The following is a 17,610-nucleotide window of genomic DNA, read 5'->3' on the forward strand; positions in this document are numbered from 1 at the left end:
GCTGATTTCAGCTATTTTTTAGTTTTGGATTCAACTTTTTTCAGCTTTTTCCCTCACTTGCTGTGTACAAATGTATAGGAGATTTCCAAAGTTCAGCCTTTTTACACCTTTTTCAGATGTTTTCAGCTATTTTTATCAGTGGTCACTCACATCCCTGATACAGGTCGTGAATACTTTCTGTTTTCATGATACATGTACTTGAAAGGGTACGGTCTTTAAAGTAAAAGTGTTGATTTCATGGCGAATAATTAAGGAATACAGTAGGTTGTGCAGCTGTAACTAGCTGTTATATTTCATGGTATCCAAAATTACATGACCTGAAGAAGACAACAATGGGGGCACTACTGGAACCATTTGTTGCTGTCCGTTGCTGTGGCATTATTTGAAAGTTGCTGCGGCCCTCCACCCTATCTCGGAGAAGTGCAGTTAACAAAGTATTAGTGTATGAATTCATTGCTGATAAAAATTGCCGGCACAATTGCAGAATACCCCGCCACTCGATCTATCCACCTCGTAGCCGGCTACGATCTATCCACCTCGTAGCCGGCTACGAGGTCATGGTTGGTTGACCTCAATAAACATCCTCAGCGCTACTTGTATGTACTATGGCGTCATGCTCCATTGCACTCCCACTTCGTAACCGCGTAGCCGCCAACAGGGTAGTTGGTTTGGACTTAGAATTTTTTCAGCAACTCCCATTCCTTTTGTGTTGCTTCGTTCTCAAATAATGGACCCCCACTCAGTATCCGCGTAGCTGGCATGGACTTGCATTGTTTCTTTTCCAGTGATTCCAACCTCGTAGCCAGAGAATTTAGGGGTGTATTTCCGAGTGGCGGGGTATTCTGCAATTACAGTCGAATCTCGTTAGTACAAACTCTGTTAATACAAAATTCTGGTTATAACAAACATAAATCCTTAGTCCCGACTGTGCATTTATGTGCACAATGAATGGGACTGATGTTCCTCTTAATACACAATTCTGATATAACAAACAATTTGGCTAGGTCCGAACGAGTTTGTATTAATGAGACTCGACTGTACTCCCCATTGCCCCACCTCGTGACTTGAGGAATCTAGCATTAACTGGATGTTTAAATTCAAAGACCTGTCATTTACTGTTAGTATTAAAAGAAAAATGAGGGGGTTGTTGTTATGCCTTGCTGGTCTATATGTATTAGGAGATGGCTACAAAACAACCAAGGAATATATTTCTCATGCAGGGTAGCTCCCATTTGAAGACTACAGCTTCCATGACACTGTCTTTTGGCTTCATTCCAAGTATCAGCAAATTGGCTGTAGCCCCGGTGACTGCTCTATGTTCCGACACCCCTATGTTCCGACAACCTAGATTGTGTTACTCCCGGTTAGGGTTAGGGTTAGGAATAGGAATATGTGCAGTCCGACAACCTAGATTGTGTTACTCCCGGTTAGGGTTAGGAATAGGAATATGTGCAGTCGGAACATAGGGGTGTCGGAACATAGAGGTGTAACCGTAGCCCCTAGTGTAAAATTCTTAACGTGTTACCAGGCTTTTACTAGAAGCTGTTCTGTTTGTAAGCATCACCTGCTCTGGCAGGGACCACCTTATTGGGAAGTTTTCTATTGTTTGTAGCGATCATGTTTTTGGTCCTTCCAACTTGTGACTAGTACATGTATAATGGCCACGACAATTCCGAAACAAGTATATGTATGTGTCTTTTTTTAAAGGGGGGGGGGGGATGGATTTCTTTTCATCTTTATTTGGGCTAAGGAAAAGAATATAATATCCGCCTCTTTTATTGTTAGAACTGAAGGTAGATTTCATCTGAAAAGATAGATTGGTTTTATAGTAAGCAAAAATTTACAAATGTACAATTGATAAGCATGTATTTTCACGGACAGTATGTTAGTTGGTCATTCTAGGTTCAACAGTGATGGATATTTTCTTATAATTTGGTATGAGTAAAGCTTGATATCCTATAAGATGCAAAAAGAAAAAAAACCTTTACCACCAAAATGTTACCCTTATGTTTGTTGTTATAGGTTGCGTATGTATGGTTGTATGCAAATAAAGTGATGTAATGTGTAATGTATGTAGAGGCGTGAATTTAAACAGCTGGTATTAATTGTAAGTTATTTTTTTAAAAATCGAAGCTTTTGTGAAGTGTAAAATACAAAAGCCTATCAAGTCCAAAACCTATCAGGCTATTTATTCACTGATGTAAACATATGACTTGAAATAAAGTAGCTTTGTTATTTAGAATGGCATGCTGGAGTCAGATGTGTACTTTTAGATATTATTATTATTATGTATTCATGCCACATAAAAAATATACATCACAATCAAGATGGGCATTCCATTGGGAAAACAAAAGCAATACAAATCACAATGTTCGAGGACCTGTCATCCCACATCCAGATGCGAAAATAAAATTTTAAATGAAACATTGCACATTATAAAAGACTTAAAAAATTTAAACAAGATAAACAAAATAAAATTAGGACAAGACAAGACAACAAAACAGGACACCACAGACGAGACGGGACACGACAGGACACGACAGGACACGACAAACATTCCATTCCCTCGAAATATTATTTCGTTCCCTCGAAATATTATTTCGTTCCCTCGAAATAATTATTTCGTTCCCTCGAAATATTATTTCGTTCTCTCGAAATATTATTTCGTTCCCTCGAAATAATTATTTCGTTCCCTCGAAATGTTAATTCGTTCCCTCGAAATAATTATACGGACGCCCGGATTGACCATTCGCATTTCAGGCGGTCTGAATTCATTACATTTTGCAAGTATCAATCCGTGCTATAATGGATCAACTGTACCGTAGCCCATATTTACTGAACCACCTAACTATAAATCCTTTTGTCATACCTCTTTCTTTATACTGTATTTTCATTGGCCCAGGACGATCACCTGACCGGGCGAGAAATATGCATTGCTTGGCACACTCCCGTTGTATATCGCATTGTGATATCACATGCATGTAGACTAGTCCCCGCCCCACAGTCCAAACCATTATGCGCGGACCGCGTTTAAACCAGACTATACTTGTACTCACTGGTACCCCGCAGTACTTTCACGTTCCACAATATAATGTATAGCAGTGAGGGAGCAGTGCATTTGCAGACGATATTTACTTTAATTTGGCGGCCAGCGACTGCATCGTTGTCACTACAAACCAGGTTTTTATTCATTGACCCTACCACTATAAAATATGCCAGGGGATAAGATTTTTTTTTTATTAAACTTGTAAAACCTTTACCCCAAATTTCCCTGAACTTAAGCTTGTCTTAATGCCCCTACATCTATATATGTTGAAAGAATTTTTTTCAAAGATTCCTTCAGTTTGCCACCCTTAATTTCCCTTAGAAAAAAAACAAGTAAAACACATCATCAAGACAAAGGTGTGACAAAACAGTTGTTGACTGATGTGATGTGGGATATGACGTTTTGAACACCCTCGGGGACGCATAGCACCCTCGGCTTCGCCTCGGGCGCTATGCGTCCCGAGGGTGTTCAAAACGTCATATCCCACATCACATCAGTCAACAACTGTTAAATATGCATGATGTATTATCTTGCACTTGTTCATATAGATCTATATTTTATGTGTACAGCATTCCGGCAACAATTTGATTCGTCTTTTGATCATTAACCTTAGTTTCTCAATTAACGACGATGACAGTGATTTAAATAAACCATTTCACGTATCCAATCCTTCTCTTTATCATTCCATTGAACATATCCGTTAGGAAATCAACCAGAGCTTTGTTGAAGTTTTTCATATTTATATAAGGAGTTCGCAAACAAAACTTTGCAAAAAGTTACATTTTCTTGAAGTCCTTAACTTGTAAATTTTCAATTATTGTACTCTCTGGAACGTGGTGAAAAGCTGTTCCTCATATTTACTATAAATTTTGCCTGGCTATGAACTCATTGTAACAATAGAAAGTGTACTAAGCTGGAGGTGGAATTTCTCTTTATGTTTCATCAAACTTGACTTTCATTGTTAGAGAAAACCTCAAGTTTCCGAATAAATTGCTTTTTATTGAAGTGGTTGTTCCCAAAGCAAAAAAACGTTATTTCAAGGGTTATATATAAAGCACCTTCAGTCGATCACGGGAAATCTATGGATACTTTCCAAAACGTTTGTTGCTCTGCAATACAAGTCATATAGTATTATTTTAGGAGACTTCATTCAATATTAATTTATTTAAATAAACCAACTCTTGCTTCCAATCTTTCATCTTCAAAATCAAAACAATAATAACAATTAACATCTAATAACATCTCATTCTCTTCTCCCGTTAATTAATATAAGTCAACTCGCATTACTTGTGTACACTCATAGATGATAATAATTTGAAACATTTTACCTTCACCCAAACCATGTATAACAGGTTTTTCAGATCACCTACCGATTTTTAATGTTCACTCGGACACTTCTGGCCCAAACAGTCGAAATACATTGGAGCATGATGATGCGTGACGAGTAAAGGTGGCACGTTTTTCTGCTCTCTCTCAAAAATTAATCTCCTCAGCGCCTATATGATATAAATATTGCCAGTACCATTATAAGCTAACGGGAAACTTCTTCTGACCATGGCGGACAACCAACCTATCAAGAAAACATCCAGACGTCGCCGAAAACCGAGCATGAAAAATGAATCGCCTATGCTCGAACTCAGTCTTTTTGTCACCTGTTACCCCAGAAGAGATTGTGGATAATCTTAACAAACTTCCTTCTGGCAAGGCTCCTGGATTTGATGGCCTAAGTTCTTTTGTTATTAAACAAGCACGGTATTCTATAGCGAAGCCTTTGGCTGACATATTTAATAAGTGCTTGACAGCTGGAGTATTTCCTGATGATTTAAAAATAGCACAGGTTACACCAATCTACAAAAAAGGTTGTAAGCATGATATTGGTAATTATAGACCCATATCGGTATTGTCCACATTTTCCAAATTATTTGAAAAGTTAATTTACACAAGATTAATATCTTTTATGAACAAGCACGGTATCGTGTCTGATGCACAATTTGGTTTTAGACAAAAAAGGTCAACTGATCTGGCGACATCCTATGTTCTAAGTAAAATATGTACCGCGATTGAACATAATAATTTCTCGATTGGCATATTTCTAGACTTGTCAAAAGCTTTTGATACAGTCAATCATGATATTTTAATAAGCAAGTTGGAACACTACGGTGTGCGTGGAACTTGACTTATTTAAAAGTTATTTAAGTAATAGAAAGCAGTACGTGTCATATAATTCTGTAAATTCTTCCTATCGAGATATTACTTGTGGGGTACCACAGGGTTCTGTATTAGGCCCAATACTTTTTATCATTTATATTAATGATATCATTAACACCTCTGACATTATTTCATTTTGTTTATTTGCCGATGACACTAGTTTATTATATACTCATAACCTTAATGTTGAATTGAAAATAATTAGTACGTGGCTCTTAGCTAACAAACTTTGCATTAATTTGTTGAAATCGAACTATATGATTTTTTGTGCCCATCAGTATAAATACACTCAATCGGTTCCCTTAATTTTAAACGATTCCAATCTAAGTCAAGTAAAAAGCACTAAATTCTTGGGCATAACTATGGACGAGAATCTCACTTGGAAAAAACACATCGATGATATAGCGACAAAAATATCAAAAAATGTAGGCATAATGAATCGTTTAAAATATTACCTCCCCAGTAGAATCTTACTAACCTTGTACAATTCCTTTATTTTGCCATATCTAAATTATTCAATTTTGACTTGGGGTGGTTCACCATCCAAATGCAACAAACTGCTCATGTTACAGAAGCGAGCAGTCCGATTAATATCTCATACTGGTTATCGTGATCATACCCTTCCTTTATTTGCGAATTTGAGACTCTTACAATTCAAAGACTTATACTACTTTAACCTGGGCAAATTTATGTATAGGTTTACACACAATGCATTACCTACTTGTTTCAACCCCTTCTTTATGCTCACATCTGATATTCATTTGTATAATACCCGAAGCACTAGTAGGAGAAATTTTATATGTCCAATTCAACAGAACAACATTGTCTAAAAATAGCGTTATTCAACGTGGTACATCATACTGGAATAGTCTAGATGACTTCTTAAAATCAGCACCTTCCTTCTCTGTCTTTGTTAAAAATCTTAGATCACATCTACTCAATTTTTATTCGAACAACTAGTTATAATTTATGAATCTAGATGCATGCTCTCGTCTCATACCAGTTTGTGTTTTTCTACGTTTATTCGAATAACTAGTTATAATTTATGAATCTAGATGTATGCCCTCGTCTCATACCAGTTTGTGTTTTTCTAGGTTGTGTCTTTGTGTGTCTCACTGTTGTCCATTTTGTCCTTTGTCACTGTCTCTGTTTTTCTTGGTCATGTCCACTTGTCTGTCGATAGGTTAGGGTACAAAAGCGTGACGCTTCACCTTATACCTAAATGTTGTAAATTTGTTCTAGTATTGATCCATGTACATTATTATACACAATTACATAACTCCTTGCATTTTGCTCTGTATAATATGTTTACACGGCATTGTAACATTTTATTGTGTGGAAATGGCAACATTGAAATAAATGTTTCTACTATATTCTTCTTTTGCACGTATAGCTTTTCCAACATTAACTTTAAGCATTTTATAAATGACCTGTTAGCCACTGATTGGACAGAAGTCCTTATTTGCATAAAAGATGCATCATCTATGGATTCCTTTAATTATTTGTCTCATCCAAAACAATCAACGATAGAAATTCAACTGTAGCTTGGATCACCCCGCACTACTTAAATCAATTAGCAAAAGAAAAACAAAGTGTATCATAATTATTTGTCCAACCCTACTTGCCTATAACTTTCATCTAAGAAAATGTATTATGCTCGTCCGTTCGAACAGGAAAGGAACAACTTACGTAATCCTTGGAAAGTAATTAATCTGTTTTAAACAACAACAAAATCTTCCCAAACCATAAATAGCATCATCTCAGATGGTACATCAATTAATGACGCTGCTGAAATTGCCAATTGCTCGGTTTCAATGAGTATTTTATTAACATTGGCACACACAGGCCACTCAAGCGTCTGTTAAAGCCCGAGTCCATCATTTGCAGCTATCCAAAAAGTATCTGGCGCAATTATTGTTGAAAAACATACTTGGTTTAAAGATAGTAAGGGGACTTAACTCCCTGTGAAATTATTCTTTCTGGCAAGCTGTCATTTTGAAGAAATCAACAAAAGAAGGCCTTTCCAATGGTGCTTCTTAAGAAGCACCGTAGGAGATTCAAATTTGAATTTCCTTTTGTTATTTGGCGAAGTGCGCGCAAGCATTGGCACGACGCACACGCGTGCGCGTGGTTGCTATAATTCGTCGGATCAGTGCGCGACATCGCGTAGCTGCAATCGGCTCAGTGAGAACGTGTATGGGACGCTGAATTCAGGCCCAATTCAAAACATGATTCAGCAACTTTTGATTTGAATCGAGATCCTAGAATGTTGTTTTTCTCGAAATATACAGCTACAGCTGAGCTGAAACTTCATCAGGTTAGTTGTTCAGCACCCTTCTTCAGATCTTGAGCACTTTTGTTGCTTCAAACGAACAAAATGCACAAATTACAAATGATGGACTATACCTTTAATTCTAAAGATTTCTTATACACCAAAAAGTGGATATGAAATAATTGACATTGTTAATAATTTGTTGATGTTGTGGAAATAAATAAACCTTGAACCTTGAAACCTTAACATGCTTTAGAATAATTGTTAAAATCACTTCTTTTGCATTATTAGGGTCATGAAAAGTATCATTTGGAAGATTACATTTGATAATTAGCGGCTCGCAAAGGTCACCAGAGGTCAGATATGAAATGCCTCCATGTCTGAGAAGTTTTGTTATGGCATGTATAGTTTCATGCTTTAGACGTTTCTTTTTAAAATGCATTTTTTATAACTAGGCCTATAGGTTTCCACAATTTTGGAAAATGTGAACATGAATTTGTAAAAGCAGCATTCGTTTTCGTGCGAAATAGAATGAACATTAAAATTCCCTGTTTCTATTTAACGAATGATAATTCTATTTCCATGAAGGTGCATAATCAGCCTACGATTTCCCGGATGTGCACTGAATTTAGTATATTGACATTTCCTTTTAGCACGAATTCGAATTAGGCACAATACATGAGGAATGGATGTTTGAATATTCAGGATGATTGAACTAAATCCAAGCGGTGTAGCCCTTTGAAACATACGGTACCCAATTAACTATTGCAATAAATCCTATATAAAAACCTATGCTGAAGACAATCGTTTCTTCTTTTTTTTGTTCACCATTTGCCACACTCGTATCATACAACCAAGCAATCGAACCGATAAAATGAGAAAGAACTTTAAGAAAATACAGAATGACATTCAAATACAATTAAGACAACGAACCAACAATAATTCCCCAGATCCAATGTTACGTGATACGTCATGTTTCCCTTTACCTTCCCAATAAAATGCCTGCAACATTATTTTGATTGATTTTATTTTGGTAAGATTTATATCAGTTTAACATTTTATTTTGCCTTCATTTCAAATAGGCTTTTGTGTATAAGAACAAACACATTAATGATCAATTAGGCCTACAATACATTGATTAATTAAATAAATTTATCAAAGCTGTATCATGATTTGTATAGGCCTGTATACTTTATTTAAATTAAATGCAGAAAATGCGAATTTAAATTAGGCTATAACAAATGAAAAAGAATGTTCAATTCAGCGCGTGTTACAATAAAAAAAAAAGACTTCTGCGAATTGGATTGCACATTTGTCATAATCTGCATCGCATCCGTGAAACCGAAAGTCTAATCACGTATTTGTAATTCTTTAAAGACAATGTACAACCCTTGCTTTTGCTGCAATTTTTAGAAATAAATGGATTTGGAAGATTTGAATGTTATAGCAAATATTGTTAAACTGACTTGTTTCGCGTTTTGGGCTTGTAGATGCTGGAAAAACCAAGAAAACCAATCATTTTCTTGTGGTTCCCTGACCCCACTTATGATGAAACGGAGCAATTTATAGACTTTGGGGAATTGTAATGTAATGTCAGACAATCAGTCTAGCAGGCCTGTACCTCTTCACAGGTGTGTGTAATCAATTGCAAAGAAAATGTGGAATTACTAAATGAAGTAGGAGCAGTTTTTGAAAATAAGTTTCTCCAACGCTGGTCGGCCGACCAGCGTTGGAAAAATACAGGTTTTCTTGAAAATGTCAGCACACCATGAGCCACGACTTTACAGGATGCTTTAGACTGTCATTCCCTAACAATCCAGTAAGGTCTTTCGTGATAATTTGATCATGTCGTTTTCTAATGTTTGCAGATGTTGTATCTTTCCTTTAAATGAAACGTTATGCACATTCATTTATTTGAATGATGCAAAATGAAATCGAATGCTAGTTAAGTTGCGAAAATAAACCCAGGATATACCTCGTTCTCAAAATCAGCGCCAAATTGAATTTATGTTTTACAAATTCAAATGTACATTTTTCAATATTGTCATTTTTCAAAACCTATACCCCCTTTTTTTTTAATTAACTGGTTTACTTTTGATGTGGTTTTGATATTTTGTTAAGCGTTTAGAGATTGTTATGTCAAACGCTATAATTATTAAGAATACATTAGTAGTAGTATTATTATAATTATGCATTTATTTCAAAGTGCACAATTTTGTCCTTGTGCCGCTCCACTAGTAGCGAAACGTCTGTTTGTCAGATGCAAAACGGTTTTCAATCCGTTGATGTTAAACGACGAAATCAGTATTCGTCATTTGGTAATTTTGGGAACCCTATGTGACACTCATTATATTAGTTCATTTTAAATGGCAAAGTAAGACGTTCACAACGGACAAACAAACCTTTCGCTCCGCGCCTCAAACGCGGATGGTCACTTTGAGCTTCCGTATGATTATTTCAAGGGAACGACATAATTATTTCGAGGGAACGAAATAATTATTTCGAGGGAACGAAATAATTATTTCGAGGGAACAAAATAATTATTTCGAGGGAACGAAATAATTATTTCGAGGGAGCGAAATAATTATTTCGAGGGAACGAAATAATATTTCGAGGGAACGAAATATATTTCGAGGGAACGAAATAATATTTCGAGGGAACGAAATGATTTCGAGGTAACGAAATAATATTTCGAGGGAATGAAATAATATTTCGAGGGAACGAAATAATATTTCGAGGGAACGAAATAAAAAAAAAATCATCATGCCTGTCCCTTTAGGGGCTCCGTACAATTGACTGTCGTTAGTACAAACTCCCCGACGGTCCTAGCCAAAATATTTATCAGAATTTTGCATCAGTCCCATACATTGGAACGCCAAAGAGGCATTTAACCCTGCGAGTTGCGAAGCCTGTTACAACTGATAATGTAGTAACCAACGGATAACGTATCACCAACCGATAATGTATCACAAATTGACCGATATTGTATCACTAACCGATAATGTAGCAAAAATTGACTGATAGTGTAGTAAAATTTGTATCCGATAATGTATCACGTGTCGACGGATAATGTAACTACAAAATAACTGTATCCGATAATGTATCACCACGGAACGGATACTGTATCAACCGATAATGTATCAAAAATCAACCGATAATGTATCAGTATATTTGGAAAAGGTGGAAATATTGCAAATTAATTAAAGTCTAATAAGTGTCTTTACTATGATAAGCCCCACTCGGGAAAGTTTATCATTAAGAATTTTTTATTTTATTTGGGAGGGAGTTGCTCTGGTTTGGAGACGCCCTACTTCCAAGTGGGCCTAGTGGCGTATCCAGCTTTTGATGTCGGGGGGGGGGGGGGGGGGGGTAACCGCACTCGCACATCCGCGTCGAAATGTGGACAAGTTCTTTTCTCCGGACACTTGGCCTCCGTATGGGCTCCGTGCTTTAACCCAAGAGGGCGCGTTTTACCACTTTTGAGAGCACCATGCATGGACGCACGGGACCATTGATCTCCAACCTCGTCCCCAGTGCTTACTTTATTTCCAACCGCGTTTCCAATAGTAAACCCTGGATAGGAAACTTTCTTCCTGTACCCTGATTGGATACCGCAATTGGCTAGTAATGGATTTTTATCGTGTACTTGGTGCTATTATTCACAACGTGCAGTACGTGTTTTCGCGATCAATTCGTCCACGCCTTCTCGAAAATACTAATTTCCTTTCCAATTTGCTCATATTAATATGATATATGATACTGCATGTTGTCTCGATAAGATCGTAACAGTTTGATTTCAAAAATCGTGTTTTCGTAACTCACGCCGTGCTCGCGCTGCTACGAATTGACTCTGTTTTTACCCCAGACACCGCATACAAAAACAAACGCTAATGTGTATCGCATATCCAGGCACCAGACTGTTCCTCATTAGCATACGTGTTCAAAAATCTTGCACATGCAAATGATCCAATACCAGGGCGAGAGAGCAGGTAGTGGTGGGCGCGTACTGCTCAACACCCTGGGGACGAGGTTGATTGATCTCCGTATGGAGATCAATGGACGGGACACAGCATGTGCGAACTGTACTGTACTGGTTTGCGCGCAAAGTTCAACGCCACTTCCAGAATGTGCCAAGGCTATTAGCCGCAGCGTCTTCGCATGATTGTCGGGCAAAGTCGGCGCGCATACGTTCAATTTAACTTGCGATGGTCTCACCATGGAGGAATAAGAACACCCCTCCATGGTCTCACAGACTATTCCCTCCCCCAATAACTTTGCATCATTCAAAATACGCAGTGGATGGACCGGGACCGGTCTAGGTCCTCCCCCAACTCTCCATTTCTGGCCGTTGAAGGGGCACTTGTGCACGGAGCCCATAGCTCAATGGTAAAATCAAAAACTGAGGCGGGGGGGGGGGGCTGGAGACCACATGACACTGGGGGCGCTGTTCATGATACAGATGTATCAGCGCATTTCAAGCTTTTTGTGCTTTTTCTCCCTTTCTCAGTATTATTTAATACATTTCGGCGGTTGGAAAGTTTGAAAAACACCTCAAAATCTGCCTTTTTTTCTCTAAATACAAAATAATGGGGGTGGGGTGATCCAATAGCCCACACCCCCTTCCCCGGTCAAAAGTGGGGCGGGATATATAGGACATAAAACAAACATTGATTTGTGTACACCTTTTCCCCGTACTGATACATTATCGGTTGATTTTTGATACATTGTCGGTTGATTTTTGGTACTTTATCGGTTGATACAGTATCCGTTCCGTGGTGATACATTATCGGATACAGTTATTTTGTAGTAACATTATCCGTCGATACGTGATACATTATCGGATACAAATTCTACTACACTATCAGTCAATTTTTGCTACATTATCGGTTAGTGATACAGTATCAGTCAATTTGTGATACATTATCGGTTGGTGATACATTATCGGTTGGTTACTACATTATCAGTTGTAACACCTAAAAACTTACGCCGCGTAGCTCACGCGTGATGAGGCAGTTTTTATTTCGCGTATAAAATAGTATTTTGTGGACACAATCCTTTCTCTAATGGTCTAAATTTTATGAATGCAGGTCCCCCGAACCCACACAAGATTGAATCCCCTCCAGTAGGTCACTCACAGACATTGTGGCTGCACAGTCATGTACAGATACACTGCATGCACTGTTATCATTACATGTTGGATTGACCATTACATGTTGGATCGACCATTACATGTTGGTTCCCCTCCAAAAGGATGGACATGAAACAGTCGAGACAGCCTTTCTGCGGCTCTAGACAGTTGTCACTGGGCCAGCAGTAGAGGATGATTGATGACATTGTTGTGACGGCGGTATGTAAAACACAGATAATTTTTTTTGTGCACAAGTGAATGGGCTTTGGCTGGAGGCCCAACTTTCCAAGGGGCGGCTGACCCCCAAGTGAACTCCTACAAGAAAAGCGACCGTTCCATCTCAAACCACAAGGTTCACTTTAGAAATACATGTAGTTTCAAGGGAATTGGGCGATAGCTTCATAAAAAAAGTTAAGAAACAAAAAAAAGTGCCTAGCGCGTGAGCCCCTGCGCAGCCCGCAGGGTTAATGTGATCATCGAATCGGTGATGCACTTTTGCAATCGGTGATGCATATTCTCGATCGGTGATGGACTTCTGCGACCGATGATCAACTTTTACTGGTGATGCATATTCATGAGTGGTGATGGACTTTCGCGATCGGTGATGGACTTTCGCGATCGGTGATGGACTTTTGTGATCGGTGATCAACTTTGCAATCGGTGATGGATTTTGCGACCGGTGATCAACAACCAGTGATCGGAACTTTGATCACCGATCGCGAAAGACCGTCACCGATTGCAAAGTCCATCACCGATTGCAAAGTATCACCGATCAAGAAAGTCCTTCGCCTATTGCAAAGTCCATCACCACTCGTGAATATGCATCACCAGTAAAAGTTGATCATCGGTCGCAAAAGTCCATCACCGATCGTAAATATGCATCACCGATTGCGAAAGTGCATCACCGATTCGGTGATAACATTAAATGCCTCTTTGGCGTTCCATAGATATAAATATAATGCACAGTGTTTGTACTAACATGACTAACGACGCGACGCGACGCTCGTACCCCCCCCCCCCCCCCGCCCTGCAAACAGGGCGGGGGGGGGGGGGTACGAGCGAAGACCGTTGGTTGCTGTGTTGGTGAACACTGGCGGTCAACACGTAGGGAGAGTTAGGGGCAATGTCATGAGAGATTCGAACCATCTTTGTATCCATAGCTCATCTCGCTATCCACTAGGCTACTGTGTGGTAGCTCGACGCGTTCCTCTAGTTGAGTAACAACAATGCTGTTGATGTCATCCGTTCTCAACATTTCTCTCGTACTCCCCGCCCTGCAAACAGGGCGCTGAGATGAGCTTCACCAACCTCGTCCCCAGTGCTTACTTTATTTCCAACCGCGTTTCCAATAGTAAACCCTGGATAGGAAACTTTCTTCCTGTATCCTGATTCGATACCGCAATTGGCTTGTAATGGATTTTTATCGTGTACTTGGTGCTATTATTCACAGCGTGCAGTACGTGTTTTCGCGATCATTCGTCCACGCCTTCTCGAAAATACTAATTTCCTTTCCAATTTGCTCATATTAATATGAAATATGATACTGTATGTTGTCTCGATAAGATCGTAACAGTTTGATTTCAAAAATCGTGTTTTCGTAACTCACGCCGTGCTGGCGCTGCTACGAATTGACTCTGTTTTTACCCCAGACACCGCATACAAAAACAAACGCTTACTGTGTAACGCATATCCAGGCACCAGACTGTTCCTCATTTGCATACGTGTGCAAAAATCTTGCACATGCAAATGATCCAATACCAGGGTGAGAGAGCAGGTAGTGGTGGGCGCATACTGCTCGACACCCTGGGGACGAGGTTGGAGCTTCACAGAATCTTGTGAAGGAAGTTGGCATGGCATTCTGGGTCATTTATCATGACCTATGTATAAAGCATCGGGCTGCAACTGTAGACCGCGGTTGGCCAATGCGCGCAAATACTATCCGAAAAGTTTGCCATAGAAATGCATCACACCATACCGGATGTGATTTCTTTTTCATTGCGGACCATGTGGACAAATTTTGAGCGTCGAATGATATGCATTTCGACCCTTCGTGAATTCGAAACGGAGCCTGGGCAACTGACGGGAGTTGAAAATTTACAAAACAGATAAGTTTTACAGATTTTCCTGCATTATTAGAGCGGCGAAAACACGAAGCGACTGGAGCAAAGATTAAGTCAGCACACACGAGTGGCGAAGCCACGAGGCGTTTTCCAACTTGATTTTGTTGAATTATTCAAATTTGTATGCAAATAAGAAGAGTGCTGAAAGGTTAACCAATCACAACGCGGATTTTGCCTAGTTGCTTCCATTTATGAAAGAAGGGTGAGCTATAGGAAACCGTAAGAGCAAGTAACTGTAAGTTCAGATGAAAAATAAGTTCATACACTGAATTAATTTCTTGAAATACTTTTATAAGTAAAATAAAAAATAAGATGATGTAAAAACAATTACGCGCTCACGATCTCGTGGAAAACTAGACTCGCAATTTTTGTTTTTAAATTTTGTGCAAGCATCCGGTCGGCGCGTCGACGCGTCTGGGTAGTAGCCACGCGCGCACTAAAGGCTCATGATTGGTTGGAATTTTGCTACCCTTTTTGGGGTAGCAAAAATCGAGATTGTAAAGAAAAACAATTCTTGACAAGTTGTAAAAGGCCTCGTGGCTTCGCCACTCGCGTGTGTGGTCTCGTGCTCCAGTCGCTTCGCATTATTGGACGTTTTGTCTAATGCCGGCAAGTTAAGCCACGATGGCCTTGGCGAAAGGCTAATACCGAAAGTGATTTCTGTTTCATTGCGGACCATGTGGACAAAATTTTAAGCGTCGCATAATGCAATCCGACCGTTCGTGATTAGAAACGGAGCCTGAGCAAGTGACGGGAATTGTAAATTTGCAACACACTGAACACAGATAAGTTTTACAGAATTTCCTACATTAAAACGCTTTTCAACGAAAGAAAACATCCCTAAACTGGAATAAAAGAGTAATGAATCAGTCTTGACGGCCGTTTCAAACCTTGTAGAGTCATAACCGTGATGACGCGCAGGTCACAGGTCACGCAAAATCCATCCAATCAGAGCGTGAATTCATCAGAGTATCCCAGCGTCCTGCTTGCAGGGCAGGGGGTACGAGCGAATCGTACCCCCTGCCGGCATGCAATGCTTTGCTCGTACCCCCCGCCCTGCAAACAGGACGCTGGAATACTCTGATGCAACCTCGTCCCCAGTGCTTACTTTATTTCCAACCGTGTTTCCAATAGTAAACCCTGGATAGTAAACTTTCTTCCTGTATCCTGATATCGCAATTGGCTAGTAATGGATTTTGATCGTGTACTTGGTACTTGGTACTTGGTGGTTATCCTCTTCAGAACTCCTCAAGGAAGCATAACTAAGAGGCTTGGAGAGTGGCATTAACTAAATCAATGATTTAAATTGATTGTGGTTTGGGGCATTGATGACATCTTGGGGTAATTTGTTCCATTTTCTGACTGTTCTTGGTAAGAAGGATTGCATGTAGATATTGGTTCTTGCGGTGATTTCATTAAATTGGCAGTTGTTCCCCCTCCTTTGTCTGTTACTTTTCGGTTGCAGTGCATCTGGTTGAATGTTTACTGTGTTGTTGATGACCTTGTACAAAAATACTAGTTGGTTTAATTCCCTCCTCTCTTCAAGTGATGTCCAGCCCAAGGTAGCCAACATCTGAGTTACGCTGCTTCTTCTTGAAAAATCCTTGCAGACGAAACGTGCAGCTCGCCTCTGGACTCTTTCAAGTGAAGAGATGTTTTTGGTGGCATATGGGTTCCAAGCAGTACTCCCATATTCAAGGAGGGGCCTAACCTGACGGAATTTGAGGCTCAGGGTAGAAGTTTCTCATGATGAAGTTGAGGACACGGGTGGCTTTATAGGCTGCATGTTCAGTCTGGCGGTTCCAACTCAAATTATTCTGGATGATGATACCGAGATAAGTGATCTCAGCTTTTACTTCAAGATTTATCCCTAACATGGTGTATGATGGTTTTACCGAGTCTCTTTTTCTGGAGATTCTCATGATATTGCATTTGCTTGGATTGAATTTCATACCCCATGTATCTGCCCAGTCAGCCAAGGTATCAAGATCTTTCTGGAATGAATGCTCATCGGATGGAGAATGAATCTTGCGGTACATCAAACAGTCATCAGCAAAAAGTCGTGTTGTTCCACCCACAGAGTCGTTGATGTCATTTATGAAGAGTAGAAACAAGTGCGGTCCCAGGACTGTTCCCTGCGGAACTCCACTTAATACTTGATGCCACTTGGATGTTTCACCGTTGACCATCACCCGTTGTAGCCTGTCTGTCAGAAATGATTTAATCCAGTTCTGAGTTTTACCTCTGACTCCATCAGGCCCCCCCCAAAAAGTGTCCGGTTTCTGGTATGCGCGCGCGTCGCCGTAGCCATGAAAAAGGTTTTTTTTCAATACAAGATGATGTCTCAAAACCGCCAAACTCACTGGTTTGACTGGAATCCTGCTGCTGCACAATTTTAACGTGTGTTTAGATTGGGTTATGGTCGAGAATAAGCTTTATGTGGCCTCTCTGAACTCCCATATATTTGCACTAAGTTTAGTCGGGCACCATTTGCAGTCATCAGCCGACATTTGAAGCAAAAAAATCAGGTAAAAAAAAAAAAAAAAGCCGCGTCGCCGCACCACTTTTGGGGCAAGCTCCATACCAGAAACCGGAGACTTTTTTTGGGGGGGGGGGGGCCTAATACCCAATTTTTTGGATTAGCTTCTTGTGAGGGACGACATCGAAAGCTTTCGAGAAGTCTAATACTGCAACATCTGTGGTTATCTGGTTGTCGAAATTACTGGTCAGATCTTGCATGGTCATGACGAGCTGTGATTCACATGACAAGCCTTTCTGGAAAGCGTGTTGGTTCGGAATCAGGATTTGGTTGTCTGTAAGATGTTCCATAAGATGG

The sequence above is a fragment of the Patiria miniata genome, unplaced genomic scaffold (genome assembly GCF_015706575.1).
Source record: "Patiria miniata isolate m_02_andy unplaced genomic scaffold, ASM1570657v1 HiC_scaffold_2, whole genome shotgun sequence".
Lineage (NCBI taxonomy): Eukaryota > Metazoa > Echinodermata > Asteroidea > Valvatida > Asterinidae > Patiria > Patiria miniata.